This window comes from Elaeis guineensis, chromosome 1 (genome assembly GCF_000442705.2).
Source record: "Elaeis guineensis isolate ETL-2024a chromosome 1, EG11, whole genome shotgun sequence".
Taxonomy (NCBI): domain Eukaryota; kingdom Viridiplantae; phylum Streptophyta; class Magnoliopsida; order Arecales; family Arecaceae; genus Elaeis; species Elaeis guineensis.
The window spans coordinates 166,416,914-166,427,003 of NC_025993.2; positions in this window are offsets into that span (position 1 = coordinate 166,416,914).

Sequence of the window (10,090 nt, forward strand, 5' to 3'; positions counted from 1 at the left end):
TTTATAAATTATTATTTTACATCTTGACTAAAATTAAAATGGATTTGATAAAAATTAACTAATATTGATCTATCGATATTTGAAGTTCACTCTACTCGGCAATAAGATTCATTAGAGCATATTAGAATCTGGAATTATATCAATCTAATTGGATGCTTGTTGATCAACATTCGACTGAAAATTTTAGTATATGAAAACTTGATATTATATTCAATTGTGAAATTTCATAGATCTAACCAATCCACTCCAACTATATCTTATCAACCTAACCATCCTTTGTTAGGCATTATGGACCTTACATGATTATTCTATTAATCGATGAGATCTTGGCTTGTTTAGTCCAACACATATGCCTTGTCTAAAGCAGTGAGATTAAAATGAACCCATGTGAATGGGTTAGGATCAGGCAATGAATCACCGTCAGCAAAGAAAACTAGGTCCACCATATATTATGCCCTAACTATTTCATGGCTGCCACATCAATTCATGGCACATTAGCATGCAAACTCCATAACACCATAAATTGATTTATCTAAACCAATTATTGTGGTCTCTGAATTGGATACTACTCATTACAAAAGTATCTCTAAATTATAGTAGTGTCTTTCTACATATTTTTTTCTCATGAGAATTTCTTCAAATTGTCTTCCATTAGGATGCCATCCTACTTTCAGAAGCCAAACATGTACCACCTTAAACTACATGGAGACAAAAGACCTACTAATATATAGCCAGCCTAAGATTAAGGTATTCTATGTTGCATAAGATTAAGTATGGGGTGATATTTTACAGAAAAAGATAATTATGATGATATAAAAGTTAATATCTAGTTAAAAATAGATCTTTTTTTTTGATAAATGAAAGTAGATCATCCTAATTTGTAATATGTAATACTACAACCTTCTCCAAACAAAACGAGGGTGTGACTCACCCACTCCACCACACCCAAACAACTTGCGTTCCTCATACCTACCTAGAGATACTCCTCTCTCACATACACATTAAGACATGCCATTATTAGACACCATAGGGACTCGAGCCACGCATAACTCCAAATATTAGAATATTGAGGTTTCCCTCACATCCTTTTACTAAATCAATCTCAATTAGGTCCTTTGTACCATAATAAAAATTATAAAATGGAACTTATGGGAGGGGGAAAAAATGATTTGCGTTAATTGGGCGGGTTTCACTAGGCATTTGTTTAGGATCCCTTTCTTCTCTCTCTCTCTCCCCTTGCTTTCCTTTACGTCTGCAAAAATCCTTTACAACATCAAAAAATGCCCCCTGCTCCTCTCAGGGGAGGGTGGGATTCCAAATTCCGATGTAGAAGACAACGGGGCACAACGTACTTCTAAAGTTAAAAAAGGATCGCAGATTCCTTGGCACCCATTTCAGCCAATTTGATTATTTGAGCCATTTCTCATGCCCCAATTGCCTCCTTCCACGTGTCCCCCGGGTTTGTTGACCCATGGGCCTCCTTTGTAGGGTGGGGGCCCTACATGTTCCACAGACATGCAAGGGTTGTGCCATATAGAATTTGGTAGCCAAAGCAAGAATTACTAAAGAATGGCTAAGAATGCATGTGCCTGGTTGGCATGGCACTTCTTTTGTGAAAGTAACAACTAAACAAGCAACTCATCTAAAGCAACCAAGGTTGGAAGGTGGGGAATTGAGATAATTATCAAGCCTGCGTTTGTATACTTATTAGTTTTCCATTTAAAATTACAGCAACTGGGGAGGGGACCCATTTGTCTCACATTCGCTTAGAGCAGAAGTAATTATGCAAGATGATATTTATATGCATATATGCATTTATACATTTCAAAATTTAACCGATGGTTGAAAAGTAAAATTCATAAACTCCTTTAGAATATAATTTTTAATAAATTAAATCTTCAAGAGATTTATTTGTTTGATCTAAAAGTGGAGTTATTAATCGACAATGCATTTGGACCGGTAAATTAGGGTCGGGCTAATAATTTGATAAGGTCTAGATTTGATCTATATAAAGCTCAGAACTATGAGTTGTTTGTGGGTCTCAGAGGTGAGCTGGAATCTTTGGTCGGACTGAATTGGTTTCTCTAGATCCAACAATAAATAATTGATCAGGATTGACCACAGAATTACCCTACTTGCCATCATGGACTTGGTTCCCTTTGATCTCTAGTGCATGTACAGAATAGAAGTTTGAGAAGAACCCATATAAATAGTACCCATCATATTTCTCCACAAGTAAATTAATAGTAAAACTGTCCATGGCTCTAATAGAATTAGACTTGACCTCATTGGACATAATTGCAGTCCCATTACCCTCCCAACCTTAGGTTGTGTGAGATCTAACCTCCTGGAGTCAAACTACTTTCTTTTTCTTTTTTCCAAAGATAAACCCTGGATTAAATCTTGACTCAGAAGCTTGGCATGGGCTGCCAGGTGATTTGATCAGGCTTTGGTCAAGATTTTTGACCCAAAGCTGGGTTAAGTTAATTTCATATTGATTGAATTCCCCAGCCAACCAAATCCACCGTCAGTCCAAGGACACACGTGAGGCATCACCAGACACCAAGCCCACCGCACGACATGAAGTGAGAGAGCTAACAGTTTGTAGGATGTCGCCAAGCGACCAGCCATAAAATGCAATCTAGCCGTAGACTTTTCCTCTTTTTTTTTTTTTTAATTTCATTTTTATTTTTTAACTAACAAAAAGAAAGACCATGGACATCTTTTGGGTCCACATAGGTGGTCCTCTGGAACTACCCAGCACCATTCTTGATTGAAGTCTCGTAGAACACTATTTAGTTGTGTATAAGGCTGAAATTGCATTGGATATCGGTATATATCCATATTTATATTTATTTTATTTGATAAATATAAATATAGATATTATTTTTAATTAAATATAAAAATTTATATTCATATTTATTTTAAATGGATATAGATGAATGAATTAAGATAATTAAATTTTATGAGCATGCAATAAAAAATTTTATTAAATAAAAAATAAAATAAATTAATAATATATTAATATAGTCATTTGTTTTTTTAAAAAAATTATGAATGCTGTATAAAATTAAGTAGAGTTATACACAGACTCAGATGATTGAATAGCTATTATTTATATTCATATTTATATTTTTTTGATGAATATAGATATAAATATGAATATTAATTAGATACTTAAATTTTAGATTTAAATACAAAAATAAATCTAAATAAATATTATATAATCCATTGTCATCCCTAATTATATTATAAATTTATTTTTTGCTAAATAAAATTATATATACGAGTTAAATCTGTCCATCTTTCTTTTATTGATTATTATACTGATTGAATAGCTATCTCTCTATTCATATTTATATTTGTATTTTTTTTGACGAACACAAATATGAATATAAATATTAATTAGATATTTAAATTTTTATTCATATCTAAATAAATTGAGATATAAAAATAAATCTAAACAAATATTATCTTATCCATTTTTATCCCTAACTGTATTATAATTTTTTTTTTTTTTAAAGCAAGATTATGTACAGGAGTCAAATTTGTCTGTCTTTCTTTTGTTGATTATACCAACAACATATACAAGTGGTTCTGGTTTTAAAATCAACATTTACCCTTGTCACGTGAAAGGAAGGGATTGGTGCAATTCACGGGATTGATACGACTCAGGGTAGTGTTATGAAATAAATAACTAATCCTTTAATGCCACATGGCATACCAGATCTGCAGAGTTTTATTTTATTTTATTTTATTTTTGGTTCCTCTATATATTATATTTTAATAAGATAAGGCCTCGTAGCATATTTCTCAACATCTAAGCAGATGCTACTGCAGAAAAGTCCAAACACTATGCATTTCGATGGTTTAAATACCACTCCCCAATGTGGGTTGGGATATTATGCTCCTCTATGTCGACCAAGGTCCACCAGTTAATGATTGGCATCGAGCTAAGAAGTGGTACCAGTTTCACGGGTACACATTACCATATTATATCGTTACGCGGCCCCAAGAGAGAGTGTCTCGTTTCTTCTTCACTGCGATGATTTCGACCGATAGGATTTTGACTGAAGTGTCTTAATAACTTCCTCTCAAAAAGTTGATAGGCCATTGCCAATTAGGTCCGTGTCTTAGGCAATCCGAAAACAGCTAATTTGTCAATTAGATGGTGGTCAATAATATATATATATCCCTTAACTAACACCTAATTTTTAAAGCATTTGTTATCATGAAATGAGGTTTTAAGTGTGTTCCTCATGAAGATAGATGTCAGCTTTGTTTTGCAGGAGTGGTGGTTGTCTGGCTCTTGCAACATCAGTACACAACATGATCAAGATGGGACTCCATGATTACTCCCATACCCCTGGTAACATGTTTTTTGGGACATGATTTTAAGGGTTGGTTTCTCCAACTTGAAACTTTAGTATGGAGGTGCTTTTTGGCCAATTGAAATGCCTCTGATTTTAGTTCTACAAGACCATTCACCAGATCCAATTTTGGAAGTTTTTGCAAGGTTGCAAAGGTTGAATTGTACATCTCAATTTATATTATGCCCCATAGCTGCTTATTGAGGAAGAGAGGAGGAGACATGGGAGGAATGGAAATAACTACAGTCCTGAAAAAAGGAAAGAAAAAAAAAAAAAAAAAAGGGTATATCAAGCATACGTAGCATTCATTTAATTACAAGTAGGTTTGCAACTTCAAGTGGATCTGCTTAAACTTTGTTCACATACCGCATAGTCTGAGGCTGGACTATACTTTTCAAGGTAATGGTGGGAATGCTGCAAATCATCTGGTAGGAATGGTATAATTGTTCACATATACCTGCTCCCATTTGTTGAGTGGCACAACCACCATACTTGGTATACCATGAATTTGTCTGCCAATTCATATTCTACTTGGTCGGGTTGCGGTCGGAGAAAATCAAGCCAGTGTTAGATCGAGGAAAATTTTGATGAACAGAATTGGCAATCTAACCTAAATAAATCCTGATCTGAATTGCCGTGGGTCTCTAGACTTACCTAAACCGGATCCAAATTACAATAAAACTGATCTGACAAAAATTGTGTTTAGGGTAAAAATTTGAAGTCAATTGGATTCCCCTTTTTTTTTCCTCCTTTTTTAAAGAAAATAATGCAGGTCAGGTTCCAATACAAATTGCTCAGTTAATTGATAAGTTCATTTGTGTTGTAGTCCTATTGCATTTTGCGTCTAGATCCCCCATATTTTTGATGGTAACTGGATCATCCCTATTTTCTACAGCGGTCCGGTTCAATCACCTCATGGTCATGCATGGTTCAATGGCAGGTCATATGGAACTGGATCTCTTCAACTTGACCATGAATTGGAGTAGATCCTAACTCTAGCTTATAATCTTGTCCTTGTACTACAGAAATCAAATCTTACCTATTTTCCAAGCATGTCATCAAGAGACATGGTCTGAGAAGCTTGATTAATTCTCCAAAGTCATGATGTGGTATGCCATGGCGGTTCGTTGCTGCCAATCTAGATTATGATGAGTAATGCTACATTGACTTAGAAAAATCACTCAAAAAAGTCACTCAGGTGTCTTGCACCAATCACTTTGCTTGATCTAACAGCATATTTCACGATGCCAATTCAAAGGGATCGATAACAGTACACCACACCAGCTGAGTGACTTTTTCTCTTAGGAGAACCAAGAAATGGATTTTTATTTTTTCATGAGACCCAATCATCAAAAAAAGTTACCACTACATCTGTCCATCACAAAACTGGAATTCTAAGTTAAAATGGCATCAATGGTCCTATAAATAACAACATTAGGTTCATCATGATTCAATGCCACTAAAATTTCACAGTAAATGCTGCAGTTAGCATCCACTTCATCTTGGACCTAAAGTATTAAAGCTACAATCTAAGAATTAGATTATCGGTTAGGTCTCCTGTTAAGAACTAGAAGGTACGCAACGATCATAAAACAAATGCTCGAGGTGCACAACAAAAACAGTGACCGCTGCTTAGCTCACAGAGTGCAATAGACTATCCGACAACTTACTAAATTCATGAGGGTGATACGTAGAAAAACATAACAGCAAGCTCATTGGTTTTGTTTTAAAGTTTTGCATCACTGCTTGTAGTCTCTTACTTACCAAGCAATCCTTGAACTAATTTACATCAGAAAAGGATACATCACTTCAATGTAGTGAACGGATGAGAAAGGTATTGCCAACAATGGAGAGGGGGTATCTTGGTGGATTCATTCCAAGGAAGGTTACCATCAAACTTTTCTTCAAAAGATTGGTCCTCCCTTTAAAAGGCAAAAGAGCACATCTTTTCTTTGTGCACATTTTCCACACGGCCTCGTTTCGACTAGGGAGTAGTTAGTTGAGTCCATCAAAGAAGCCAAGCTCCAAAGAGAGTCTATGGAAATGGCCAAATTCCTTCTCTATCTAAGCTTGGAAGACTTGCGGCTGCTTTCATTACCATTTTCAACCAACCAAGCTATCATCACCGCATTGATGGGAGGGTTGATAGAGGCATTGATAGATTCTTGAAGAGCATCCCCTTAATAATGCTCAAAACCGTGCTGCCATGTGCTACAAATGATTGGTGAATGGACTCTACCAACGTCTCTTGCACTCGAGCCTTGTGCATGCCATGGAATGGAACCATGGAGCCCTCACTTAAAGAGGGGTTTTGTAACTGATGACGTGGTCTATATATTGGTGTTTCTCATGTTGTTCACTAATGAAGATTGAGATTTGGAAATGATAATGGAGTTGGAGGTTGGTTGTACTTTGTGAACATGGAGCACCTTTGATGTGGTTCATTAGCCTTAGGCTCGAAGGGAGGGATGCATGGACTTATCCAAGGACAGCTAGCCCACAACTTTTATGATTCATGTCGTAGAATTTTGACCTCTAAAAGTTTGCGGGCGGAGTACGAAATCATGGTTGCAGGCAGCTGGCACTTTCAGCCCCGTTCTTGAGGATTCCATATATGTGTGGTAAAATCCAAATGAAGCATAGATCCACAACTCGTAGATTTAAACAAATGGAGTTCTTCTTCTTCTTCTTCTCTTTCTTTAATAAAGAAATTGAAAAGAGAACTTATTCAGCGAGACAAATGGATCGCAAGGACTTGGCCATCCTAGGGGTAGAATCTAACTCATTTCACTCAGAAAAGCGAAGATGTCCTTGCACAGTCTTTTATAAGTTCTCAGCCAAAGCGGTATAAAAGCATTGGACTCGTGCCACATTAGGATGCCCACGTTTTCTCTCTCATCATTCTTGCGGTCAGTGCCGTGCATCAATTATTGAGTGCTCTTCCAATCATGGACAAGCAGCAAAGAGAGTCTGCCAGGTTTTTAAGGGCGTGCAATGTAGGGGATTGGTTTATAACGCATGGTTGATTGGAAAATTTTCGCAAGATTTTAAAAACTAGTTGGTGCAAAACAAACAAAGCCGTGTGTTTGTTGATCCTACAGTCTAACGCAAGTGGGAGGTTGGTCTTGTTCAGATACAGTTCAGAGGATAGTGCATTTAACTAACGGTGTCGAACACCAGGTTCTTGTGATCCCCATCATCCATCATTTTTCTCGAGAAAAGGGGAAAAGAAAGTTTCCGTAGGCCTAACCGGGGACCCAAAGTTTCCAACTTATTACACTGCTGTTCTTAAAATTTTTTATGGTTAGTTTCAGTCCTCGTATTGGCAGGACTCGGCTAAGGATCAAGTGTGTAGCCTTTTGATCCGAAGAATTGAAAACTCTAAACCGGTAGGGGTGTGGATCCGTACATGATTACCAGATTGATTCCCGCTTGTAATCCTGCATATGTAACTAAGTACAACGTTATTGGGCTAGATTTCATGCATTGAGATTTTTTTTCGAGAAAAATACATGAAGCACTTAATTCTAGTGTTTCCTTGCATGTGGCTCCTCCGTGCTTTTTGTCCAAGGCGCTGCATGCAACTTCGCACGGGAGACGATAGGCGAACCGCAAACTTTCATACTCAGTGCATTGCATTGTTTGAGGGAGTAGTTAGCACCCCACCAAGCTAAGCTTTTTCCGAAAAGGCTAACCTGGTTCCTTTTAGGTTAAGTGCCCGCCTTTTATTTAGATGTTGGGGCAAGGCAAAATACATACATATACCTAATAGACAGATTTGTTATGAATCATTTTTTAACTAGAAACCATGGGGAAAAAGACAAGATCTAAGGGGAGACTCAAAAAACAGATAGAAATCATGTTTGGATCACGCATGCTAATCAATTTGGACTCTAGGTTTTGAGTAGATACACAATTCTTACGCTAGCTTTGGCTTAGGGAAAAGATGAAACTTTGTAAATGGGGAATAAAAGAAGAAAAAGGAGCGTATCTTTAGCCTTTTTATGGCTCAGCCAAAAGGTATGATCTTGTCCCAGAAAAACGAAAAAGGTCTGATCAATCTTACCAAAAAAAAAAAAAAAAGGGGTCAGAGCAACGCCTAAGATATCGAGACAGTAGGTTGGCTTGGCCCGGCCAAACCCTAAACGATGCCTATTCATGGAAGCCTTTATGATCCATTAACGTTGCTTTACGTTTGGGGCAGGCATTTGGACCACAATCTCACGCCTGACAAAAATTAGGTCCGTTCTTCAGCACATCTAAGAACACCATAATTAGCCCCGCTAATTGACTAGTCATGTTTATGTCCATCAATTAAACCCTGCCATGTTATGTTCCGATGACATAAACTTGCAATGAGAATTCTAGCTTTGGAACAAAATCCATCTTCTAAGTTTTACGTTCTGCGTCACGACTGTGGCTAATAATATGACCACCTATAATTTGGATAGAGGCCTGCTTGACTACCATAGGCCAACCCAATCAAAAAATATTGTTTTATAATCATTGAACGATAATTACATATCTAAGTGTTGCATGTACAGAAAAACACAAAAAAATAGTGAATACGAATACAATACAAAGAAAGAAAAAAATGTCCCGGGTGGACACCGTGGTTGATAAGTGATAACTTCAAAATCCAGGCCAAACTATCAGAAAATAATCAACTTCAAACCCCAAAACTAAACTTAATAAGCTTAACGGATAAATTTTGATAATGATTTTATCTAAATGATAGCCAAATAAACAATATCCTCTACAGATTGATTTTATTCATTAATATCACATACATGTCATCATGAAGAAATTCTATTCACGTCCTAATTTTGATTTTTCTTTTAATAACTATCATCCATTGGATTAGACAAAATGTCATCTAATTTAGGATATGAATTTGGACAAAAGGGCAGCGATGGTCGAAACACGTGGAACCATGAAAGTACAAATGATATTAAAAATATGGTTGAGTCGTCAAATTAATTCCTCCACCATCGTGAGGTTGTTTTGTGATGAAATCAGATATACTATAGAAACAAATATCATCTAAAGTATTTTTTTAGGGTACAGAAAATAATAATTTCTAAAATCTAACCCACTCAAAATGTGAAAATTGAGTTTGATAATTAAAATGCAAATGCAAACCAACCAAATTTAGTTTATCATGTTTGGGTATATCTTGTCAGACCCATCCTGAATACAACCTGCTGGCACCCCTTATTTATGGCATTGATTAATTTCAAATCTTATGAGAACAACCGAGCAATTTTTATTTTTCAGATATCACGAGTGACCTCAATCCCATCCACCAGGAACACAAAACCCAGGTTTTTCCAAGAATAACAATCACGGCTAAAATATTTAACCATGACACCACTCCAGCTTCAGACTCCCAACACGGCGCAACCACTGCCGTGTTCATGCTTCGAAGCAATGTTACTTTTGCTTTCAAGCATTCATCGAGCTGTAATAACATTTTAGTACTCTCTTAAGTCAACTGCTGATGTAGTGTCATAATTAAACATGGTTGTACAACGGTAAGAGGACTCCATGAGGTGTAATTGAGACAATGTTACTCTGCAAGATCAAATCAATTGAGAACTAGGCAAGATTAAATTAGTCACAATTTGCTTAAGCCCGTTAGAACTCAAGCACAAAGATACATGGTTGATTTGCCATAAGCATCCCTTTGTCCTAATAATAAGTTGGTTAAGGATTCCCCA